At 35.7% G+C, this 25,788-nt stretch overlaps 1 pseudogene across 1 annotated transcript; it reads right to left on the bottom strand.

Moving 5' to 3' along the window:
* Positions 1 to 756: 756 nt before the first annotated feature.
* On the bottom strand, positions 757 to 1,458 carry LOC308437476 (ribosome biogenesis protein NSA2 homolog; annotated as a pseudogene). The gene has a single exon. The product of its transcript is annotated as a ribosome biogenesis protein NSA2 homolog (transcript).
* Positions 1,459 to 25,788: the final 24,330 nt, after the last annotated feature.

Below are 25,788 nucleotides of genomic sequence, written 5' to 3'. Positions count from 1 at the left end.
GGATCCATGGGTCTCTCCATGTGTACACAGTGGTTGGTACTGTTGAACTTCTAACCTTCCATTGCCTGTCTGTATAAAGCTTTAGGCACATTAGGGTGTTTTGGGGATTGCTCTGCCTCATGCAAATTACACTTGTATTTTCAGAACTGCAAATAGGATATTTGCTACATTCAATGACATACTACATGAAGAAGGGCACTATTCTATTCTTTTCATGACAAAACGATTTATTTCTAAAGAGAGAACCATTTGAAATAATATTTCTTCATTTTATAAAACAAGATTAGTATTTCTTATATTTATTGATTGTGTTTTCCTGAGTCACTCAATCACGTGTACAGAAATACCAACAGAATATTGTTTTATATATTCTATATTTTATTTTATTCCATTCTGATTCAGTAAAATGTTCTTATACATTCTTTTTTGCCCAATACATTTTTTTTGTGATGAAGACACTCATTTTGATTTTATTGTTTCATCTCCATTGTGATTAACTATGACAACATAGCAGTCTGTATTTCTACAAAACCAACAAGAATGATCATATTTACCTACAAAGTGTTCCTGGGTTTATTTATTTTTTTATTTATTTTTTAAATTGGGCAGTGTTTTATTTTCCTTTACAATTTAATAAATACTTGATAACTGCACATGGCGAAAGGCTGCTTGGTAGTTCAAAAAGGTCACAGCGGCGGTGTCTTCCTGACTGTGTAGTCTTCAGTAGTGAGTGGAATGACTTGTATGACGTCACTATCAAACCAGCAGGACTGCATTTATGCACCCATCGTTTTCAGGATTGTTGTTAACTTGGGCGTACTTTCCCCAAATCACCTGCCTCCTTGTGTCACGAGGCCCAACTTGCTCACATTCACGTCAATAACTGTGCTTTGGTGATCACACCCAGGGTTGTATACAGTGGGGATGATGGATTCTTTTTCACACCAAGTATAGGCAAACAAAAGGTAGCTTTCAGCTCAGGGTGTGTGACATGGGCTTTTTTGAAACGCAGACCCATTGGTCTAATGAACCTCTCATATTTAGGTGGTTTTCTTTTAAAACCATCACCAACAAAGCAGACTTTAGTAACCATTCTCTTCCATGCCTTCTCTTTCCTTTGTCCTGTTTGAATAACTTTCAATACTTCTGTTTCTCCTTGGGCACGAACTTTGGGTAGAGGAACCTCCCATTTTCCTGCCTTTTTGTTTCTGCTTAATCATGTTGAAAAGTACTTTTGCTCTGGACTGCCCCTCTCTGTCCAGCAGATAGCTGTTTATGGTAGAGCTTAGCTTTCAGGCCAATCCTTTTTTTTTTTTTTTTTTTTTTTTTTTTTTTTTTTTTTGCTTTCTTTGAGCGTTCATGGGATTCCCGACCTTCTTTCTTTCTCTTTTTCTCATGGTAGTCCAAACGATATCCATATCGTTTGCGGTGCAATTCAATATATTCATTCCGTGGCATGAAGACAGCCGCCGAAGAGCAGTCCGTGACCTCCCGGGTTTCAAAAACCTTTTAATTTCTGGGTGTCACTGGCCCACGAGCCTGCTCCTTATGGGCCAGCCCTGGGTTTATTTTTATGTCGTCTAAGGAAGGAATATGAAGACTACAGAAATGGAAAGAGAAACTGTATAATACATATTTGAAAATCACTAGAAAGAATTGAAAAGTTCTGTAAAATAATGTTGTTACATTATATCATTTTATGTTATATTGTTATGTTATGCTATGATTTTGTAAAGATATTCTTTGGGAATTAAGATGAACAATAAAACCCCCAATTTGAATTTTTAATAATGTCCCACTGTAGCCTTCCTTTGAAACAATGAAAGTGTCCTATTTTCTAAATAATAAAGAGAAAATATGAAAAATACAAATTATTTAATATTGTTGATTTAAAAATTATTTTTTGTTTGTAAATTTTTGCCAAAATGGCATTGTAGATACCTATTTTTGTTGTGTTTTTTCTTTTATAGATGGGTGGAGATTTACAGATTTGTCCTGCATCTTCTGTGGAGAAGATGATTATTCTACTTTGCCTAGTATTTTCTGAGCCCTAATTCTTTTTTTAAAATCATTTTTGGATTTTCTATGTACTTACATTTTATATGTTATCCCCCACTCCCATTTCCCACCTCCCTCACCAATGGAGGAGTCAGAGAAAGGACTGAAGGAGCTAAAGGAGTTTGCACCCTCATAGGAAGACCAACAATATTAACCAACTAGACCACCAAGAGCTCCCAGGGACTAAACCACCAATTAAACAGTACACATGTGGGTGGGAGGACCCACGGCTCCAGGTGCAGATGTAACAGAGGATTGCATTGTCTGGCATCAATAGGAGAAGTCCTTGGTTCTGTGAAGGCTCTTTTCCCTAGTGTACAAAAATGGCAGGGTGTTGAGGTAGGAGTGGGTGAGTGTAAGGGGGAGCATCCTCAAAAACAGGGGGTGGGGGAATGAAAGACAGAAGAACCGGGAAAGGGGATAAAATTTAAAATTTAAATACATAACCTATCCAATAAAAATTACACCATAAAAAAGAAAATATATGTATGCTAACATAATTTGGAATCTGCCTTAAAATAAATCCATAAATCTTAAATAACTCTACTTTGTAATATAGGCTAAATATCACGAATATGAGGGCCAGCCAGCCAATTCATTGACCAAAGGTACTTGTTGCACAACCTGAGTTCAATCCTGGAAAACCTTCATAAGTGCTAAAAGAAAGAACCAACTCCAAAGAGTTGTTCTATGACTTTAGATATAGACCATGTCATAATGCACACCCTGACAAGTCATACACACACAATAATAGCAGTACATAATGTGTGAAAAAAGTAAAAGGACCATGAGCATGACTGTTTAAGTAAGTTTAATCTCTATGCAATTTAGTCTTTGAAGACTTAAATGGTATATTTATGAATATTCCATTTATAAATTATTGTTTAGAAGTAATGACTTCTAGTAAAATTTTATGGATGTGATTCCTTCAAAACTTTGCATTGCTCATAATAATGTTCATGGTGAAGATTCAGAAATGACTAGTAAGCTTATTCATTATTGTCAGAACACATTTGACCGAACACACCTTCCAGACTAATTTTTCAGACTCACATTCATGGAGAAAAAGAATTAAATAACAGGAAGATACTAGGATTAGAAAAGAGAGGGTCCATCTGTCCCTTCTAAGTTCATTGAGTAGATTTCTAAATAATACTACTCAGTCTTCTTTTGGCTTTTCTAGAAGTAGTTGATTTAATTAGTTTTACACGGGATATGAAATCATTGTATAAAAATATCTGTAGACCATCATGCATATTATCACTTAACCAAAGTTATTTCTATGCTTCAAGTTTTATTGTGTATATCCAATAGAAAAATTTCCTTAGATTTCTGTAGGTCCTTGGTAGGGCCTATGGTTGTTTCATTGTCTTCCCAGTACACAAATGACATGATTTACATTTTATAAATTTGTCCCTTAAACTATACATAGTTACATTTTGTGAACATTTGAAAAACCCTTTTTAAAATATCCTTTCTCTGTCACTTTTTAAAAAATGGTTAAATAATTTTTCATATTCTTATTGCCAAAGCATAATAGAAGCCAATGGGTGCACACAAATGTGATCGGAGTAACCAGCCACGTTTTATTTGATTTAAGGTCTAGTCACTGAAGGAAGTGCTTACTTGTTAATATCATATAATCAAGAGCACATGGTTACAGAGCTTTTAAGCCCTAGAAATGAGACTACTATAAATGTTTTGCCAAACAGTAAGATGTTTTCTCTCAATTTTTATATCTTCCTTTTGAGTGCCACTCTCAGGCCTCATCATGGAATTTGTGTGTGTGTGTGTGTGTGTGTGTGTGTGTGTGTGTGTGTGTGCAGAAGTATGACAATTAAAGAAAAAATGCAAGTAGGAAAAGGATAGAGAATAATTTTATGTGTGTTCTCAACCACAAATGGGACAGCTCTATCACTGCCCTGCTTCAAATGCACAGGACCATTACAGAAAAGGAAGTAGAATAAAATCCAAACATCAAAAAAAAAAAAAAAAAGTAGAGCAAAATAATGTCTTCTTGACATGGCAGGCCTCCTTCATGCATGAACTTAGAGTAGATACAGTTGCCTACACATGTTTGTACAACATAAGCCAGCCAATGTTCCAGCATGGAGGGTGGAGGGGGTCACAAGCACTTGAAACTTTCTCCTGCAAGGTAAATGTTAGTGACAATTCATGGCTTCTTGGGGTGAAAAAATCCACTTTTGTTTAATGGTGTGACCTGTTGTAAGTCATCATGATCCTTTAGATAGACCCACTCTCATGATTACATAAGCAGCACATATTGAATTTTGTGAGTTATAACAAAAATGTAAACAGTGAACACAATGTCGGTCGGGTTGGGGAGAAGTGGGTAAAAGGAAGTGTGAATAGAACAAAATACATTATGTTCATGTAAGAAAATTTAAATAATTACAAAACATTGTATTCAGAAGAAAGAACTTTTAAGTGTACCTACAGAACCCAGACCTTGAAGCTCTGTGTCTATAAGGTAGATTTAAAGCAGAAAAGCAAACCTGGCAGCTAGAGGGATGGCTTAAGGATTGAGAGCACTTGATGCTTTCCCAGTGAACTAATTTTCTAGCAGGCATGCTAGGCAACTCACAAACAGCTATAACGGTACCTCCAAGGGCATTTGATGTCTTTATTGTGCTGTGAAGGGTGTGCAAGCACACACACACACACACACCCACACACACACACACACACACACACACACACACACACACACAGCTGTATAATTTTAAGAAAAAATCTGGGACTGAACTGATTTTGTATTTTTAATTTTTATTACCTAAAACTGTTCTTTATATCCTAGAATTGTGTATAAAATTTCCCACAATTTCCCCAGAAAATATATTGTACTTTCTTATGTTAATAATGCCTTCTAAATTAATCTCTGAAATTTGGAGTTAGCCAATAGTCTTGAAAATTAAATATATTTGAATATCATTTTCAAATAATCTCAGAGGCAAAAAATTTTGTGTCTGTCCTATGAGGAAGAAAATAATTAAAAATATATCAAACTGCCTTCACTAGGCTTTCTATTTCACTTTGTAGGGATAACTTTTTCTCATAAAAATAACTTAGTTACTTTAGAATCTAGGCTGTTGTTTATTTTTGGGGGGAAAACATCCATGGCTGTTTACCAAGAAGATGTGCATTACAAGTAAGTAGACCAAGACATTTTGGAATAATTCCCACATAGAGTACACAAAAATGCTGTTTAAGCAACTCCTAATATTTCCCAAGAGATTTAGCTTTAAAGTTGAAAAATAATCAAAAAAATGCTGAGGCTCTAACAGAAGTTTATTACGGGTATTTTTCTCTGCTGCTTCCTACAGCTTTAGTACATCTTAACTAATGCTTCCTTTGCCTATTATCAAACTATAGAGAGCACTGGAGCTCAGGCAGAAGGCTCAAAATTCTGTGACAACTGGATTGTAATTTCTTAGATGCTTTCTCAAGTATACCACTACCACATTCTTCTCCTTCTAACACAATTTAGGTCTACTTCTATTAATTTGATTTTTTTTTTTTTTTTTTAGAAATTAGGGGATTTAGAAAAGTGAATCTCCATGAATTGTTTATTTGTGATCATTTAATTCTCTTTATCTGACATATTAGCCCTCAGGAAGGAGAGTGTTCTGGCTATCTTTTTGTCAACTAGACAAACATAGAGTCATTTGGAAGAAAAAAACCTCTACTAGAAAAATGCCTCCACTTGACTGGTCTATAGGTCATTTTCTTGATTTATGATCAATAAGGGAAAGACTGAGTCTACTGTGGCTGAGCAAGCCAAGAGGAGAAAGACAGTGAGCAGCATTTCTTCCTTGCTTCTGCTTCAGATTCCAGCCTCCAACTTCTTGTCTTTAGTTCCTGTCCCAACTTTAGTTCCCATTCATTCATTGACAGACTGTGATAAGGAAGTTTAACAAAACAAACTCTTTACTCCCCAAGTAGTGATTGGTCACAGTGGTTATCATAGCAATAGAAAATTAGTTAAGACAGAGGTCAGGAGTATTCTAAGCTGAAAATGAATGCTACTTTAAAAGGCAGCTATCAAACACCCTTGATTGTCAGTTGGTTAAAAAATGGCCACTTGGTTTTAGTCAGCTAAGAAATTAGCAGTTGCTTTCTGCCCTGTAGGAAATCACAACTGAATATACTAAGCTATGGTGAGATTGGACAGTGGTAGGTGGGTTTGTAGGTTAAGGAAGGATTTGGGGGTGGGGAATAGAGGATGAGGGTAGACAGTATTATGCATTTTCTGAAACAGGAAGCTTCCTTTCTCTTCGCTTCTTATAGTTCTCTGAGAGCTTGTTGTATTTAAAATTACCCTACAGTAAACCCTGCTTTGACTTCACATACTGTTCTGCCTATGCATATATTTTCACATGGTAGTCTTCTTAAAAATGATTCATCAATATCAAAAAGTCATCTTGAGCTCTCTGGCCGTTTGGATCCATGTTGACTCAGTTTGACTTGTAAATACAGTACTTGCTATTTTCAAGTGTAGTAGAGGTGGTGAAATTTTTTATATATGTTTTGTAGAGAGTTCCATTCAATATCAGAGAAAATATTCCTTTTTTCTTAACTTTTGTTCTTTTGTATCTCTTAGATTTCAGTACTAAAGCGGTAACCACTGATAACTTTATCAGAAATACTATCATTTTATTATCTATCAGAGTTCTTAATTTAGAGACTTCCAGCTAAGTTACTGTTGCTATGATGAAGACCATGACCAAAGCAATTAGAGGAAAGAAAGGATTAATTACATACCCCAATTATAGTTAATGGTTAAGGGAAGTCAGGGCAATTACTGGAACCATGAACTAAAAAAGAGGTTATGCAGGAGTGTTGCTTAGTGGCTTGCTCTGCCTGGCTTACCCAGTCATCTTTCTTCTACAACCCTACCTTAAAATGTTTCTTTAAACAGATATCTGCTTCTCCTTCTTTGGCATACAGTGAGAAACCATATTGGAAGGAGATATGTCTTCTGTGGGCTGTGAATTGTGTAAAATGTCTAGGGGTGATACAAATGCAAATTGATTGTGTGCTGGTGATTTTTTAAAAGTAAACTCCATATTGTACTACTGTTCAATAAGACTGCAGTGGAGCTGATTGAATGTCTAACCACAACGTGAGATTGTGATGTAGTCTGCGACAGGTCTCAACTTCTAAATTTTAATGACCCGAAAGACTGACCAATGTTCTTACTGATGTATAATAATGGGAAACTCCATGGAAAAGATATCCTTTTCTCTTTTGAGTGTAGCCTTAGAGAAGTCACAGCTTTATGCTCTATCCACGTGTTTATGTTAACATCATTCCAGATAAACCTATTCAACTAACAGGTATATGAAATATAGTATATATGATTATGTAAAGTACATAAAATTTGCCAATGATAATAAATTACTGGGTTGTTGCTTTGTGTGTTTACTGTTCAAATTTTAATCACTTTTGGAGTGGTTTACATTCTAGAAAGTTTAACTGTAAAACAGAATATAGTGTTAGGATAGTAGGCACCTCCTGTAGCTCATGTTTACCATATTTCTTGACGGCAGAATGAGGCCATGTTGAGTGACCTATACTGGATTTATATAACTATCCTCTATGATTTTAAACTACAAAACATGCCTACCAGAATATGTTCCTATTCTTAAGGGGCATGTGACTATAGTAAATTTATGGAGAACATCTAATGAATTTCAGGTCAGAAGCTGACCATTCAACTAAACTATTTTTTAGAGAATGCCAGACAGAAAGGGAAGAATTGGCCCAAAGAAAGAAAAAGTACAGTCATAGAAAAATAGGCAAGAATAAGGTTCTTTCTTTTTCTTTCTCTCTATCTTCTTTTATCTTTTCTTTCTTTCTTTTCTTCCTTTAAACAGAAACTTGGGAAACTAGATAAATGCTCTAGCCCTACAAAAGGAAAGTGGGTATAGCCTAGAAGAATTTTAAGTCTCAGGCAGGAGAGGCAACACACGATATACATGAATAGAAAACATAGTTGTCATGTGCACACAATGTTCTTTAAAGAACATTAACTTTTTCTTTTTATATTTTTCAGAATTTTATACATGATTGATGTATGTATATCATTTCTATTCCACCTTCTTCCTCTAAGGTTTCCTGAAATTCATAACATCTTCTTCTTCATATTTGGTGTTCAAGGCTACAACACAGACATGCACACACACACACACACACACACACACACACACACACATTCACAGATACAGTCAAACACACACATTCACAGACATAGTCACATACACATACATACCCAATACATACAACACATACACATACACATATATAGGCACATACCTGCAGATACACACATTCACACAATCACAGACACACAGACAGACAGACACACACACACACATACACACACTCACACACAAAACTTGCTGAGTCTATTTAGTGTTACTTATATGTATATATGCTTAGGACTAGATAACCAAGACAAGACTAATATTTCCTCTCTTGGCAGCAATTAATTTTCTGTAGCTCTTCCTTTAGCATAGACAATATAAAAATTTTTCCATTCACACTTTCATGTAAACTGATTCAAGTTTTGTTTAGGCAACACAATTGTTTGAATTTTTTTGTTTGCCATTCTGTTATACAAAAGACACTATTTTATAACAGACAACCTAGTCTTCTAGATTTTATAGTTTTTCTCTTTCTTCTTCTGCAATAATTCTTAAGCTTTCAGTATAGGAGTTTTGTAGTTGATGTATTAGTTGTGGTTGGGAACCCTTTGGTCAGTTATTTTCTGCATTGTGACCAGTTGTGAACTTCTGTGATAGGCTCTATCTTATAGAAAAAGAAGCCTTTCTGTTGAGTGATGGGGGCTACATTAATTTGTGGATATAGGGATTTATATGGAAATTGAAGTTAGGGAATATGCTTGTTTGGAAAGTGAAAGTAGTGGGCTCTCTTTTATGGTTCATAGTTTCATCTGCCACAGACAGTTGGCTCCTACAATATTTCTACCCCACTCTTTTCTTCAGTGACCCATGTACCTTAGAGAGAAGAGTGTGTCATTTGGATTTTGAATTGATCAATTCATAGTCTTCTCTTTCTTGTGTCTTGCACAGTCTTTTTATTGGTTCTCTTCTTATATTAATGGAGGCTGAGCAATACACTAATCTGTGGGTTCAAAACAAAAACTTCATGGGCACTTTATTACTATGCCCCTTTAACAGAATAATACTATTAGGTTCTATCCTAAGGGCTTATTCCCTAGCTAGTCACAAGAACTTCACCAAGTTAATATTACCAGGCGCTGGTTCCACGTTATGCGATGGGATGTAAAGCCAATCAGTGGAGAAGATTTGTTATTCTCATAATGTTTCTTCCACCCTTTCACCTATCCTGCCATGTCCATCATGATATCAAATTTTAGAGTTTCCAGCTGGGAAAGGTTGTTGATGAGTTCTCTCTTCTTTAGCAGGCAAATCACCTTCCAGTTAGTTCTATTTACTTTCAGAAGACTCACACTCAATTGACCATGGCAATATGAATTGAAATGTGTTTATTGTACCAGGCCTAATTTGGCTACCACAGCATACTTTCCTTGAATGAACTCACAGATGCTGAATAAGTGGATGCAGAAGCAGCAGATGCTGCAGGAGAAGCAGAAACAGAAGAAGTAGAAGCAGAATCAGCAGCAGCAGAAACAAAGCAGAAGCAAAAGTAGTAGAAGTAGAGGCAGCATCCACTGCAGTGACGGAGAAGGAGACAAACAAGAGTAAGAACAAGAAAGCAAGCACTTGTTCATTCTGAGGACGAAACAGCTGAAACTCTGGATTGAATATGACCACTGGCTGATAACACTCCCAAAGCATGCATTTGAGAAAAACATATAAAGACTCTGCTGTAAGACCATCCAAAGCTTGTATTGTAAGATTCTATATTTAAATAGGTCTTATATGGGGATGGAGATAATTGGAAATATAGCTTCTACCAGGCACCTCTAAAGTTAAGACTTTGTTAACAAAGCACAGAGAGTTCATATGGCCCCCGTTTGCATGACTCGACTCTGTCTGCTAATACTTGAACACACAAGGAAGACATTCAGTCATAGTTGTGGTCAGAGAGTGGAGATAACAGGGTATTAAATGGAAGACCTTTCCATAACTATAGAACCTGCTTAGGCCAGTAGATAAGAGCTGAAGTTTGCCTTCATTACTCGATTCAGTCTAAGTGTACAATTCTAAACATGGTCCCAGATGACCCATCTGCATAAAGAGGGGATGAACAGATCTCTGTACATCCTCTAAGTTCATGCTCCTGTATGCAGTACTTACCACAATAGGGGCAAATTATTTTACTGAGAATGATGATTATTATCTACATCTCTTAACTTAAAAGTAGAAACTCTCAAAATCCACACTCATTTGCTGTTAACTTTAGGGGTCAGGCTAATGATAGGCCTGTTTTACATCATGAACAATGCTTAATCTAATTTAAATTTTAAATTAGAAATTTTAGTTTTAGTGAATTTTCACTAATTTATACCTTCTCAGTCATTTAGATGATTATGAAAGAGATTGCTCCTGAGAACTAAAATGACAGTAATTATTCAAGTTTTGTGCTATAATTATACTGAACACTTAAAACATTAAATACTTAGCAATGTATATTTTCTTTACATTGCTAAATCATTATTGTGCATATTTCTCTGATTTTCCCAATTTATTTCTTTCTTCTACATAATTCTACCCTGTAGAATTAAAGCTCTATGACAAAGGTAACAACTTTCACCAGATATTTAAAGTACCATTGCAAACAATTAAAATCACTAATAAAATCTAAATTCAGAGCATCATTTCATGCTTAAATTTATAAGTTCTTGTATGTATGTTTTAACTTATCAATAGTTTAGTTTGCCCCTTCTCACATAAAAGTGAAAATAGACCTAGACTTAATCCAGTTTTGCAAAGAAAGAATAAAATCTTGCAAGTAGAAACAATGAAGTAAAACAATGACTTGATGAAATTCTTAGGCAAATAGATGGAACTAGAAAATATCATCCTGGGTGAGTTAACCCAGTCACAAAAGAACACACATGGTGTGCACTCACTAGTAAGAGGATATTAGCCCAAAAGCTCAGAGTACACAAGATAAAATTAACAGACCAGATGAAGCTCAAGAAGAAGGAAGACCAAAATGAGAATTCTTCAGTCCTTCTTAGAAGGGGGAACAAAATATTTAAAGGAGAAAGTCTGTGTGGATAAAACATGGAGCAGAGACTACAGGAAAGGTCATGCAGAGACTGCCCCACCTGGAGATCTATACTATATACAGACACCAAACCTAGGTACTATTGCAGATGCCAAGAAGTACATGCCGACAGGAGCCTGACAAATACAGAGGCGGATGCTCATAGCCAACCACTGGACTGAGCACGGGGTCTTCAATGGAGGAGTTAGAGAAAGGGCTGATGGAGCCTTTAATACATATGATTGCATTGAGAACTTTTCAGACAAACAGCTCATACAGCTAATAGGAAGGTCTAACACTTTGCAGGTTTTCTAAACGACAGGATGTCCATGTGCTTCACTTAAAGAAAGAAAGAAAGAAAGAAAGAAAGAAAGAAAGAAAGAAAGAAAGGAAGGAAGGAAGGAAGGAAGGAAGGAAGGAAGGAAGGAAGAAAGAAAGAAAGAAAGAAAGAAAGAAAGAAAGAAAGAAAGAAAGAAAGGAAACCTTGGGTCACAGTGACCTAAGTAAGAGACTAAAAGAAACCAATTGGGGCATTCTGGAGCTGTAAGGAAGAAGCATACAGTAGCACCAAAACTATTTTTTTCCCTCTGTACTATGCACTTACATAACAGGGTTGATTTTCAGTAATTTGGAAGACACCAAATAATTCAGGTCCTGACCATCACCATCCAAATAAGTGATTAAGAAAGTAAATTCAACAGACCCTTTGCATAATCTGAAGGTTAAAACAGAGTCTAGAATACACTGTATCGACACGGAGCAGACAATGCTCAACTACTGCAACAAAATTAAGAGCTAATAAGTTTATTCCTCACATACATAAATCTGTATCTCTTGATTCTTTTTTTTGTGTATTTATGTGTTCCTTCAGCATTTCTTGGGGATCATATATTAATGAGAAGACAGTCTAATAATAGTTTACAGTTTATGGAAATTTGTGGTGGCTTTGTTTAGTCAAATGAATCATCTTATTTATTCCTCATATTTTTATTCATATTTGCTTTAATTGATTTATCCCACATGATATGAATGTACATGGTATACTGTGTTAATTAGAAAGCTATAAAATATAAATCAAGGTACAGTTTATTGACTGGAATCTGTGCCCAGCACCACAATTATCCTGTCACCTCACTGCATTTTTATGAAGTAGGCTTTTGTGTGATTCATTTCTGGCAGAAGTGAAACTTAAAAGAGGCAATAATCTCTTGATGGCTCATTTTTTATCATCGACTAGATTTAAAGTACCAATGCAACACCACTCTATATGTGCCAATGAGGATGTTTCCAGAGAAGCTTGAGCAGAGAGACTCACCTGGAATGTGGGTAAAGCCATCCTGTGGACTGGAGTCCTAGCCTGAGACAAAAGGAGAGAGTGAGAAGATTTTTGATTGTGGATGCAACATGAGCAGCCACTTCACCCTACTTTTACCACACCTTGCCTGCCCTGATGGATAATGTCTTAAAACCCTTCCCTACTTCTATTTATCAGATCTTTTTTCCCCATAGCAACAAAAGAGTAACCAATGCAAAGTAAATGGCTCCAAATCATGTAGTAAACAAAAGGCAGGGGTAGGATAGAGAAACTGTTTCTACCTAACTTTGCTAATCCTAATTTGAAACATCTCTGGTCTTCTCACCAGCTCAAGAGAGACATTTTCCAGAAGTCAATAGCAGCTGTTAATTATTATCTGTAGAGATAATGTATCTGTAGTGACTTCACCTGAAATCCCAGATGTGCATACTTAATTCAAAGAGAAAGGCAACATAAAAGAGACCTGGATTTTTTTTAAAGTTTTTATTGTCTTGGAAAATCAGACCAAAATATGGATGCTTCAGTCCTTATTATAATGGAGAACAAAATACTCATGGAAAGAAATACAGGGACAAATAGTGGAGCAGAGACTAAAGAAAAGATCATCCAGAGAATGCCTCACCTGGGGATCTATCCCATATGCAGCCACCAAACCCAGTTATTATTGCTGATGCCAAGAAGTGCTTCCTGGTAGGAGCCTGACATGGATGATGAGGTAGGAGTGGGTTTATGGGAGTCAGAGCATCTTCACTGAAGCAAGGGGACAGGAGAGGGGAGATGAGAGTGGAGGAAAGGGGTTAGCATTTGAAATGTAAATACATAAAATATCCAATAAAAATTATCAGGAAAAAAAATAATGTATTGGAAAATCAGGACATTCTAATTTATGGTAATTTGGTCGTGAGAACAAAAGAATGAAGGCAAAAGTGCCCCCAAAATGTTACAGGTAACAACACAACTTTCAGTCATTATTTTAAACTTAGCTGAATTCTTTCCAACATAAATATAATTATAGTTTAAAAATTACATCCTGATGTTATAATTTTAAGAATACCTTGAATGAGAGAATGCTTATTCATCCAATAGACTTTAGTTTTAATAACTTTATTCAGCTTGATATGGTCATTAAGTTTCAAGAGTGTAATAAATTATTTTAATATAATTTTAAAGTTACAGAATTACAGAAATTATCCAAAAACATTTATTGTACAACAGTCAAGAGTTTTTGTCAAGATTGGTCATGGGTTTTGTTCGCCTCCTCAAAGATTTTGTGTCTTTTGTTTGGCTCATTATTTACTTGTTTTTGTTTTGGGTTTTTTGTTTGGTTTTGGTTTTTGGTTTGCTTTTGTTTCTCTTGTTTCTATATTTCCCCTCAATGTCTAAGGAATACAGGAAGCTGTGAAACCCCTCAGATTTGCACTGCTCCTGCAGCTAGAAAACAGAGCCATACTTATAAAGCACCATGTCTTGTAAGAAGTATCTTAAACATCTCAGCACAGGGTTTCTACCCACCTTAAACCATTTATGGAAGACACACAGACACACAGCCTTTATATTTTAATATGTCTTAAGCAGCACAATATCTAGGCAGCTGCCTATCCTCCATGTTTTCAGAATTTACTTTTGGTAACTCCAAATTATCCCTGACTGCTGTGTTCCAGCTTTCAAAGCCCTTTGAGCCATGCTCTCTTAGCCCTTAGCCCATGACAGCTCTCCTTCCCCCTCCTGCCTATCCATCTTTTATGGCGGCTTTCCTTTCTCCTCCTCTCTTTGTAGTCTCAAACCTGGAAAAGCTACACTCCAGCTACTTCTCTTTTTCCCAGGTATAGGGTGTCTGTATCTCTATTCAGAATTAACATGGGGGCAGGGTCCCAGGTGCAATGTGCAAGTTCTAGGATTTTTGCAGCCTGCATTTAGCATTATAATAGACAGTATAATACAAAACCTCAACCCATATGGCCTTTTCCTTCTTTTTTTTCAAATAAAATGAGTAAAAGTAAGGGGTCCTTAAAAATATCCTTGCACCTCAAATGTTCACCTTTTGTCCATTTTTCCTCGGTGCTTTTTATTTTTTTCTTCTGTGTTAGCATTCTTGCTATTAAATGGCATTGGTTTTTCATTTGCTAATGGCCCCAATTAGCATGCTTTTTGATCTCTTTTCTTTAGGATCCTTTATAGGTGAGGCATCACCTAATATAAATTAGGTGATTCTTCTCCTTGTGTACCCATTGATTTTATTGTTTTTCTTCTCCTTTTCTTCTTCTCTACATTTGCCTCCACTCCCTCCTGCGAGTCCAAACAAGTTTTTCTTTTCCTCTTAAAAGAAAAGGAAGAAGAAAGAACAGAACATAGAAAAGAAAAGCAGAGAAAAGGAAAAAATAAAAATATAGAAATTAATTATTTTTTAAAAGTCAAAGCACAGTTGTGGATAACAGGCACCATGTGACCAAAGGGTTTTTGTTTGTTTGCTTTTTTTTTGTTTTTTTTTTTAATTTAGTCACATCTAGTGCTCCTGTTCATCTTGCTTCATTTTTCATTTTTTTTCACTTAGCAGAAGTCAATAATCACATCTACATAATAAATGAAAAATTCAAAATATAATTTTAAGATCAAAATAATCATTATTGTTATACAATTTTGTTTATTGTCTGTTACTATGGATAATCTGTATGGGACTTAACAATATGTATTAAAAAAAAACAGACTGTATGGTATTAGAATATAGTCCCTCTGGATAGAGGAGACTGCTGTTTAAACAATAGTAACAAAAATGTGTCTAAACATGCAATGCGTTTTCCCAAGGTCAGCAATAGGTAGCACAAAGAACAGTACCTCGTTTTCTGAAACTAAGTTGCTCCATGCCATTAAAAATGACCCCTCAAGGACACTTCTCCACTAAGGTGCCACTCAGTAGTGTTAGGTTTTCAGAAAATATTCCTCAGCCAATGCCTGCCCCTACAGTTTGGGTTTTGGTTAGGAAATCCTCTGCTAATACCTAGTGTTCAGTGCTTGGGAGGCTCCCCAGTTTCTGTCTTAGTCTTTAGATTTAGGTTCTGAGGAGTCTCTGCTAATGCCTGACTCTATAATGTTAGATATTGAGAAAGAGTTCCTCTGCTAATGCCAGACTCCACAGTTTTAGTTTGGAGAAGACCTCTTATGCTAGCTAGTTAATGCCTATCTGTCTAGAGCTGGGTACTGGGGAGGAAAAGATCCATTAATGCCTGACTATAATGTTAGGGCCTGGAATGATACAGACTCCTTTGCAATCTCTGACTATAGTTTTAGAGCCCGGGAATCTCCTCTGCTTTTATAGTGAAAGGGCCTGGGAGAATCCTCTGTTAATACAAAATTGTAAAGTGTTAGGTCCTCTGGAGGATTTCTTCTTAATATCTAACAGTACTTAAGTTTTCATCTCAAAAAATCATCCATTCTTTCTGAGTATTTCTAGGGTTTCTTTTCTTGGGAGTTCTTGGAAGTCTTTACTTTTTTTATGGCTGTGTACATAGCTCTTCATTTATCCAGGGGGTTGAAGGACATTTCTGTAGGTTACAGTTTTGGACAACTAGACTCATGAGTGCTTGTGTTACTTACAATGTTCTACCTTCTCCTCATTTATCTCCACAAATACAGCTGTGTCTCAGCATATTCAACACTCAGTTATAATGTGTTCTTTTCCATGATACAGGGCTTTTCATCTTTTCTACTAGACTGGTTATGTTGGAGCACTATGCAAAATGACTTTGTCCTCCCATTAATGTAAGTAAATTTAAAACATGAGGCATTTGACCCATCACTGCCATGGATACTCATGTTATGTACCTATACTTTTGGCTCTCAGCATGGACATGTAACCCCAGAAATTTCACTGTAACTATGGATTTTTAACACTGTTTAAGAGTGCTAGGTTATCAGAGAACATCATCAAACACCAAATATTGTTTTCTACAACCAACTACAGAAATTCTAAATACCCAACATTTTATTTCATTTTCTGATTTTTAAGCATCTTTATTTGCAGTCAAAGCACTCAGATATAAATGACATATTGATATTACAAACCTTAACTAAATATAATGGATTCAGAAAAGTGTTTGGATGGTAGTGGAAATTGCAGTAACAGTGGTAATTATCTATGACCATGGGAGAATTATGATTATGAATATCTGTTATAATTTAGATAATAAATCAGTATGGTAAAATAATACAATTATTGGATAACATCCAATTTAATATAAATTAAGACTTGATAGCTACTGTTAAGATTTACTCCATATGGGCTGTGTAAATATGATGATATTAATACTATAGACTAGTGTGTATAAGTTTTCTTTAGAGCTTAATTTTTAATAAAAATTAAACAGTAAAAATTGAATTGAGGTACTCTAACACCAGGAGTTACATGCTTGCTGGGTTCTGGGAGCTATTGAATAATTGATAGCCATGAGAACTCATCAGAAATACAGGACTCTGGTCCTCTGCAAAATGATTGTTTCTTGCATGAATACATAAATAGAATTTAGGAGATGCCAGGTGTGTTTATTTTTGTCAAAATAAAAAAGACAATGATTGTGAAATATGGGCCTGATCTAAAAGGCTGTAAGAGGCTAGTACCAGGGAAGTTTTACAAATGGAGGAGAAATGAGTAGGGGTGTGTTCTCTTGAATGGGTTTGCATTCATGGAAAGACCACATGCTCAAAACAGTAGTTTGTTTTCAGAAGCTTATTTATAAGACTTAGAATCTTGTGATAAAGTTTTACTAACATCTCTAGGTATTTTTCCAGCTTTGAGTAACCTGTAGTTTTCTAATGAGGCTGGATTAAGTCTATAGTCCCAGACATGAAAATAAATATTGTATATTTGACTTTAGAGTGAATAAACAAGAATGTAAATGCCTCCAAGGGAAACCGTCCTATGGAATAAGTAGAGGGGCCAGTGTGCAACATACAACCCCAAACACTGAAAATGGGGGGAAACTCTTCAGAACCAAGCAACTAATGCCACTTTCCTCTATAATTTCATCACTCAGCACTGAGTATAGAGGTATATGTAGATGAGAATTCAAGAGGAAAATTTACTATAATTTTTATGTGATGAATTTTAACTGATTTATTTTTTTATGGAGAAGGCATGTTCTCAAAAAAAAAAAAAAAACAAAAAAAAAAAAAAAAAAAAAACAAACCAAAGTTAATCAAACCGCTACACATGACGGTTCTCTAAAGCCATCCTTATCAGGTTTTTGCCAGGAAGCACTACTTGGCATCGGCGGCAATAGTGCTTGTGTTTATTGGGTGCATGTGGCATGGGTTTAGTGGCTGCATATCATGTGTATTCACTGGTGAGGCAGTTTCTGGATGATCTTTTTTCTCCAATACCTGATCCTCTATTTGTCCCTTTATTTCCACCCATGAACATTTTCTTCTTCCTTCTAAGAAAGACTGAGGCATCCACTTTCTGGCCTTCCTTCTCTTTGAGCACCCTAAGTTATGAGGATGGTTTCTTGGGTATTCTGAGTTTTTTGGGCTAATAACCATTTATAAACGAGTACATACCATGAGTGTTTTTTTGTGACTGGGTTACCTCACTCAGGATGATAGCTTGAAGTTTCATCCATTTGCCTAGGAATTTCATGAAGTCATTGTTTGTGATAGCTGAGTAGTACTCCATTGTGTATATGTACGACAATTTCTGAATCCATTCCTCTGTTGAAGGACATCTGGGTTCTTTCCAGCTTCTGGCTATTATAAATAAGGTTGCTAAGAATATGGTTGTACATGTGTCCTTGTTATATGTTGGAGCTTCTTTTTGGTATATGTTCAGGAGTGGTATTGCTGAGAGAAGTACATAAATAACACACTTACAGTACATAAAAACCAGGAGAACACACACAAACAAGTTGAAACCCTTAAAGATAATTTTTCAATTACTGTTTTTATGAACTTAGAAAGCAATATGCATGCACTATGTCACGTACATGTTGTTCCTGTACTTAGGTATGCTCAATAAAATTACATGCCTAAAAATGAAAACTAAGGAGACCACAGCAGGTTAATACCCTTCATTTCCCAAAAAAATAAACCATGTTCTCTCTTTTCATATATTGTTAAGTAGATTGTCTACAAAGAGGTTAAATTGTGCTTCAATTCATTAAAGTGAAGTACTGAGACTGAGTGTGGAAGTTTGAGAAAGGGATGAGGGAAATAGTGATGTGTCCTGCAAAGGCACTTTCCATGAATTGCTTTTCTTTTTCTCATGTCCCTGACTAACTCTGGTTTAGCTGTAAGAGCACTGAGATTTCAGAGGCATGACCATACATAGACTCTGGGGATTTACACTGAGATCTTAATACTAGTGGGACAAGTAGTTTAAACACTGAGATATCTTTTAGAGACAAGTGTTTAGACCCTGACATAACCATTAGCTGATTAGAGTTGAAAAACAGTGAAATGTAGGTATATTCTACAAGACACTCAGCTAGTACTCAGTTGTATCACTTAATATATAAAGAAGACAGAAGAAACCTCATCTTTTGTGTACAGCTGTGTCTGGATAACATGATAGGTTTGAGTCTCTGAGCAGCCTGGGTCCAATACAACTGGTAGAAAAAAAAAGATTGTGAATATAGTGTCTAAGGGCATTAGAATATTGTTGACATTGTCTAATGGTTGAAGCTATTGGAAGTGAAGTTATCTGTATTACAGATTAATGCTTACCTGAGACCATCCAGTGCAGAAGATGGGTTAAACATTCAAATGAATAGGATGACTCACCTAGCACATGCAAGGTTGCCTATGTAATAAGCTAGCACTATACTTGACTAATAATTACCTAATGAAGTCACTACTTTGGTATAATATGGATGTTTGAATGTTCTAGTTGTGTTTGTTTCCTTTCACGAGGCAGTAATGCCTATTTTTATTGCTAAATATTCCACCTTCTCGTCATAGACACCATTGTCAAGATGCAGTGCTAAGTATAATTTACAGTTCAGCAGCAAGTTTCATCATGATTGAATTGACATTATTATAGATTTGATAAACTTTTCTTGAAGTTTTAGGGTAATATAACTACCCTAGGTTTTTTATAATGTCTTAACTCTAACATGACATGCTACATGATGTTATTTTCATAGACCAAGGGACACAATTTTAAACAAATTATATCTGCAATATTTCTGTAATTTTGTTATTTTTCATGGTTTCATATTACTGCACTATAGAGACAGGCATTGTGTCTAATTAAATCTAGCTCCTTTTCAAGTTTCAAATGGAGTTTGTGTTTCCAATAGCCTTAATGCTATGGAATATTCAGTAAACATCTTTAAATAGCGGTCATTATGTGGTGCCTTATCTATCCATTCTACTGGAGAAGTTTGAAGATAATAAAGAAGCATGATAGTAACCATTACTTTATGTAACTCATTGATGAAATTGCACCACAGTCTTAACCTGAACAGTCCTAGATATCCTGACTTGCAGAAAAGGTATATTGTAACAATTCTATTCAACAAAAACAATTTAGCTTAGTTATCATAGGTTTTTGTTGTTGTTATTTTGGTTTTGTTTGTTTGTTTGTTATTTGACAGTATAGAAAATGACGTGTGTGTGTGTGTGTGTGTGAGAGAGAGAGAGAGAGAGAGAGAGAAAGAGAGAGAGAGAGAGAGAGAGAGAGAGAGAGAGAGAAAGAGAGACTTTGACCAAAAGAGTAAGATCATGATATATAAGAGGAGAGCAAAAAATGGACATTTAAATGAGTATGCTACATAGCACTCCTACGATTAGTGTTATCTAAGATTTGGCAAGTAGAATAACTATGTTCATATAATAGTGTAAAAACTGTGTTTTAACATAACATATTATTATAGATTGAGTCATCACAATAAAGAAGATATACTTACCTAGAGAAGTGCTATCTTACAAGGAGGGAGATAAAGAAGTGTTGGTGAATTGAGATAGTGTAAGACATCAGTGATAGTCCCAAGATCAATCATGCATGCAGAGCTATAACTTGTCCTACTATGAATCTCATTATAAGATTCCCAAGAAATTATAACCAAGCAGAATCATAGAGAAAGGTGCTTAGATACAGTAAATCTCACATGCAGATAATGGAATTTGGGATTGTGAAATGTGTAGATTCTTAGTTTCTTTAGGTCTCTTTTTCATGCTTACAAAGCTAGGCTTGCCATTCCCCATTTCCTGAGTGTTAGTTCTAATGACTGGCAAGCAGTAACGCCATTCTCTAATATCATGGCCAACACTGTACACCTCACAAGTAGTCATATTTTCTATGGTAGCCTTAGCCAACCACAGTAAATGTTGGTGTGCAAACACACTCTTCTTGCCTAAAATGGACCTAATTAATTAACAGTTAAAAAAGAACTAAAGAGAGTTCATTATCCTTGAGAAATGTTCTCTGCCTATTCTCTATCCCTAACGTCTCTACTTTTTTTAGTCAACCTGTTGCTTCCCCTGATGTAAATATAAACACTGTATTCAGTTCTTTTTGATGCTAGCAGTCTTTACTGTTTATCTCTTGCTGAAAAGTTAATTATATCAAAGTAGGGTAACTTAAGACAATATTCACTTGGCAAAAACTGATGATATTGTTTATTTAAATTTAGTCTGGCTCCCGTGTAATTTTCTGTACTTGAAAGAGTCTAGTGTTGCTCCGTGGTAATCAGCAGGACTTTCCCAGGAGGCACACACATCTTCACTCTCATACCTGTGATAGGGAGATTTGGAACTCAAAGACTGACGAAACAGATCTGTCCACATAATACCTTCACTTCCATATTAGACTTTTATATGGAATTTTAGAAGGTTATGGAACCTTTGGTAACTGAGTCACTGGAAGCAGGTGGTTTTCTTTTATAACTGTTTTGCTTTCTTCCTCATCATTGCATCATAGCCAAGGTGCTGTGTGCAGTACTCTGATGCCACAGGCTTATTCTCCCACCATACCTTTAGCTATGACAGAGCTTATATGTGAGAAAAAAAATGTAGAACTCGTGCTGCCCTTTGAAAATAATGTAACTACTCTTTAAAAGTTTTTAAAAGAAGCCTTTATTTATTTTTTTAATATGAGAGTTACAGAAAACCAAAATTCAAGAAGGCAAGAATAAAGTCACCAAGGCACAAGCAGCTCAACCAAATGTTTTGTTCTAGATCCTGCAAGTGTATATACACTTAGGTAATTGAGATTATATAGCCTGAAACATGCTTTCTCTATGTTGTGAATATTCACCAACTAAAACCCCAAGCTACATGGAGATTTTGATAACCAAGAAAGAATACACCATGCCATCTCAATTTATCAGACAAAATTGTAATCCTATCTTCCTATGCAACAGATTTTTTTTAGAAGACAAAAAAGGCAGCAGGCCTCTAGATAGATGAGCTGGCTAAGTTACAACCAAATTCCACATTCATTCATTGCATTTCTCACAAGGAAACACAAAGCAACAGGCCTCACTAAGTATAGCATTCCTAAGCTTATCATCAGATCTACACACTAACGTATGTAGGAAGATGCTCTTGCTGAAGAAATGTATTTCTATGGAGCAGGTGGTATGCATACCTATGGCAGGGGCTCTCAGGATGTCAGTCTCCGCACAGCTGCAGAACTTGCCTTGTGAACTTCTCTACCTGACCAGTCAGCCTAGCAACATATATTTACCCACACTGTGCAGACATGGCTTAACAATTCCATGTTTAAGAGGAACCCTTTTTGTCAAGTCTACCATATTCACTAGCTATAGTTTAATCATGTGCCCCCCTTTAGGATATAACATTCAGATGGCAAAGAATGAACTGTATACAATGAACACAAGTATTTTACCAAGATGCACATAAGGACCCCTGGATAGAGCTGTCTTCTGAACACAGAGGCACCAGCAGTCTTTCCCTCATCCGTCCTCTTCCCTGCACAACTCCTAAGTGCAGATGCTGTAAGTGAGAGGATTAACAAAGGTCATGCCCAGAAGATAGCCCTCCCCCAAATCTGGCCTGATATTTAATGATTCTTTTCCTATTTCTAACATCCTTCAGTCACTGAGACTTACCTTGAATGCCTGGCAACATTACATGAAATGCACACCTAACCAATGGCTAGACAACTTGAACCAAACATCAGCTACAGTGCCTTTTCCTCAGCACTGCTCTTTGCCTTAGCTCACCTCCACCACCTGGTACTTACCTCCTCTGAGGCTCTGCCAGAGCCATACTAATACGAGGAGGATGCTTCCAGCTAACTATCAGACTGAACATGAGGGACCCAATAAAGAAGCGAAAGAGAGGATTGAAGAAGCTGAAAGTTTCTGCAATCCCATGGGAAGAACAAAATTATCAAGTATCCAATCACACCACAGCTCCCAGGGACTAAGACACCAACCAGTGAGTTCTCATGGAAAGACTATATATGCAGTAGAGGATAGCATTTTTTTTTTTTTTTGGGCAATTCTTTTTATTTTTTTATTTTTTAAATGACTTCATTTTGCAAAACAAAGATAAATGTACAGATTTTAAACATTTTTTTGCTTAAAATTATACATTTTTGTCAGTACTGTTTTTTCAGACATTAAAATAAATTTTACATAAAACTATGTGAATATATTTTTTAGTCAGTACTTGATTTTTTTCAAGGGCTTGACAGTATGCATTGAAAACCTACTAGTTGCAATAAGCGTAAAGTACATGCAAAACAAAACGCAAAATGGAAATAGTCAAAGTCTTCTTGTTTTGTGAATATATGTATATGGCTGCATCTAGAGAAGATCATCCTGAGTGAGATAACCCAGTCACAAAAGAACAGACATAATATGCAGTCACTGATAGTGGGATGCTAACCCCAGAGGCTTGCACTCCCCCAGAAACAACTCACAGACTGTATGAAGTCCAAGAAATAAAGAAAGCATTTTTTTACATCAATGGGAGAAGAGGCCTTTGGTCCAGTCAAGGCTCATTTTCCCAGTGCAGGGGAACTACAAGGTGCAAAGGTTGGAAAGGGTGGTTGGGAGAAAGAGCTCCTTGATGGAGGCAATGAAAGGGGGAGGGGAAAATTGATTATGGGAAAGGTATAACATCTGAAATGTAAATGCAGGGAATTTCTAATGAAATTTTTTTTGGGGGGATGTTGACACAGAAACAATAATACAAGAAAAGCAAACCATCAAATTCATTATGTACCTGAATTGTGACCCTGAAAACATTAACATTTAATTTTCAAATTTAGTTGTAAGTTTTTTGAAAGAGTGCTAATGTCAGATTGAGTGTTCTTTATAACCCCAATCTCCATGACAAGTTACTCAAGTTTGAGAATGAGCCTATCTTATTGCAGCCATTGTCAACTATGGCCCAAGGGTTGTTTCTACAGTACCACCTGTTTTGTAATTCAATATATTGGAATACAGCTGCACATAATCATTCATTTGTCATAATTGAATACTTCTATCTCAGGGCAAGTTCAAATACTTGCTACAGAGTACAGCCCAAAGTCTTAAGTATTTACAATCTGGTTATTATGAAAATTTCACATACCCCAAATATTTTCTATTTGATTATCACATCTTATCAATGTTTGAGAAATAATGAATAATTTCTAGGTTCCACATTAACTTCATAATCATGACGATAACATTATATTACATCCAGAATGGAATAATTGAAAAATGTAAAAGTGAAACAGATTTCAAGTAAAACATCACATTGTTGACTGAGACATAAAAACATTTGAGTCAAATGATAAAACACTATAAAGTTTTTTATAACCACTATAGAAAATGTTAATTGTACCTTTGATCATTGTTGTGCTTAAAGTGTGGAAAGAATTCTGGATCACTTTTAAACTTCAAAATATGAAAATGCAATGTTTTGTAGAATTGTAAAAATGTGTTAATAGAATTTTGCCTTTTATAGCTGAAGAAATATATGACCAGAGATGTTACATTCAGCCATTTCTTCAAAACAGAAGTTTGTTTCTTCTATTAGATTATAAAGGAGAAACTGGAGATTTACTACTCTCAGAAACCTTATGAAATTTATACCATTTAGGGAGTTCATGAGATTTTTTGGCTACATAAGGCCCCTAACCATTGTTATATAAGCCCAAAGTTCTGAGACACTGGTGAAACTATCTCACTGTTGGACAATGAGGAGCTGAAGTTCAGCTTTGAGGAATTGTTATCCAAGTTAGGATGGAAATTCCAATTGATACAGCTGCCCTTTGGGTCACTACTGCTCTGTAAGGGAACTTTATACATACTCTTGAAAGTAAGCCTCTATTCAGAAATCTAAAAAGATAAATAAATAAATGGAAAAAAATGTTCCGAGCTTGATTATGTTGAAGACTGCATAGCTCTAGATATATATATGAAGATCACTTTAATCGAGTTATTTGTGTTATATGTAAATTTCAAATTAGTAAATTTTTGTTTTGTAATATATAAAAAGTAAGTATTGGTAGTTATGCTTACAATCTTTTATACTAATATAATATTAAACAAAAATACATGTTAGTAAGGGAATCTTACTCAAATTGTGTCCAGTGTTCAAAAATCTCCTACTATTGAAATTGTATAGTAGCCTTGTAAATGATCAAATTCAACTATATGTTTAACAAAAATGAATAAGATATTAAAAAAATTATCTCAGAGAAATAATGGGAAATTTAAAAAAAAAGGAGAAGGGAAATCTCAATAGTTTAACACATAGATTTATGTGAAATTTCTACAATAAGAATTAAACTGATGGGAAACTCATCGAGTTCCAGCTTAAATAATGGACATGGATAAAATATGGAGCCTAGAGTCAAAGATGGAAAGAGAAATCTATCCAAATCAAGGGAATGAAGGAGATATTTCTTTGGCTGAAGTTTGGGGGTAGGTGAGCAGGACAAGACTGTTTCATGTCCCCCAAAGAGTTCATGTGTTGCTTTTTTGCTGGTGTTGCTTTCCAAAAGGTGCTGAGCACTAGAAAAAAGGTGGAGGAAGTAGGTCAGAGGAAAAGGCCTTTGAGGACTCTATCTGATCCTTGGTCTGCCCTCACCCTGTGCTTACTCTTATCAATGCCCCTGGTGTTATGCTGTTCTGCTTCATTTTCAAAACAGGAATAGCAGAGCCAAGGGCTGGGCACTGAGATGTCTGAAACTGAACCAAGCCCTTTAATTTGTTCTCTCT

This window comes from Micromys minutus (assembly GCF_963924665.1).
Source record: "Micromys minutus genome assembly, chromosome: 26".
Lineage (NCBI taxonomy): Eukaryota > Metazoa > Chordata > Mammalia > Rodentia > Muridae > Micromys > Micromys minutus.
The sequence above is the reverse complement of the archived record's forward strand: the minus strand, read 5'-3'. Positions and strand labels throughout refer to the sequence as shown.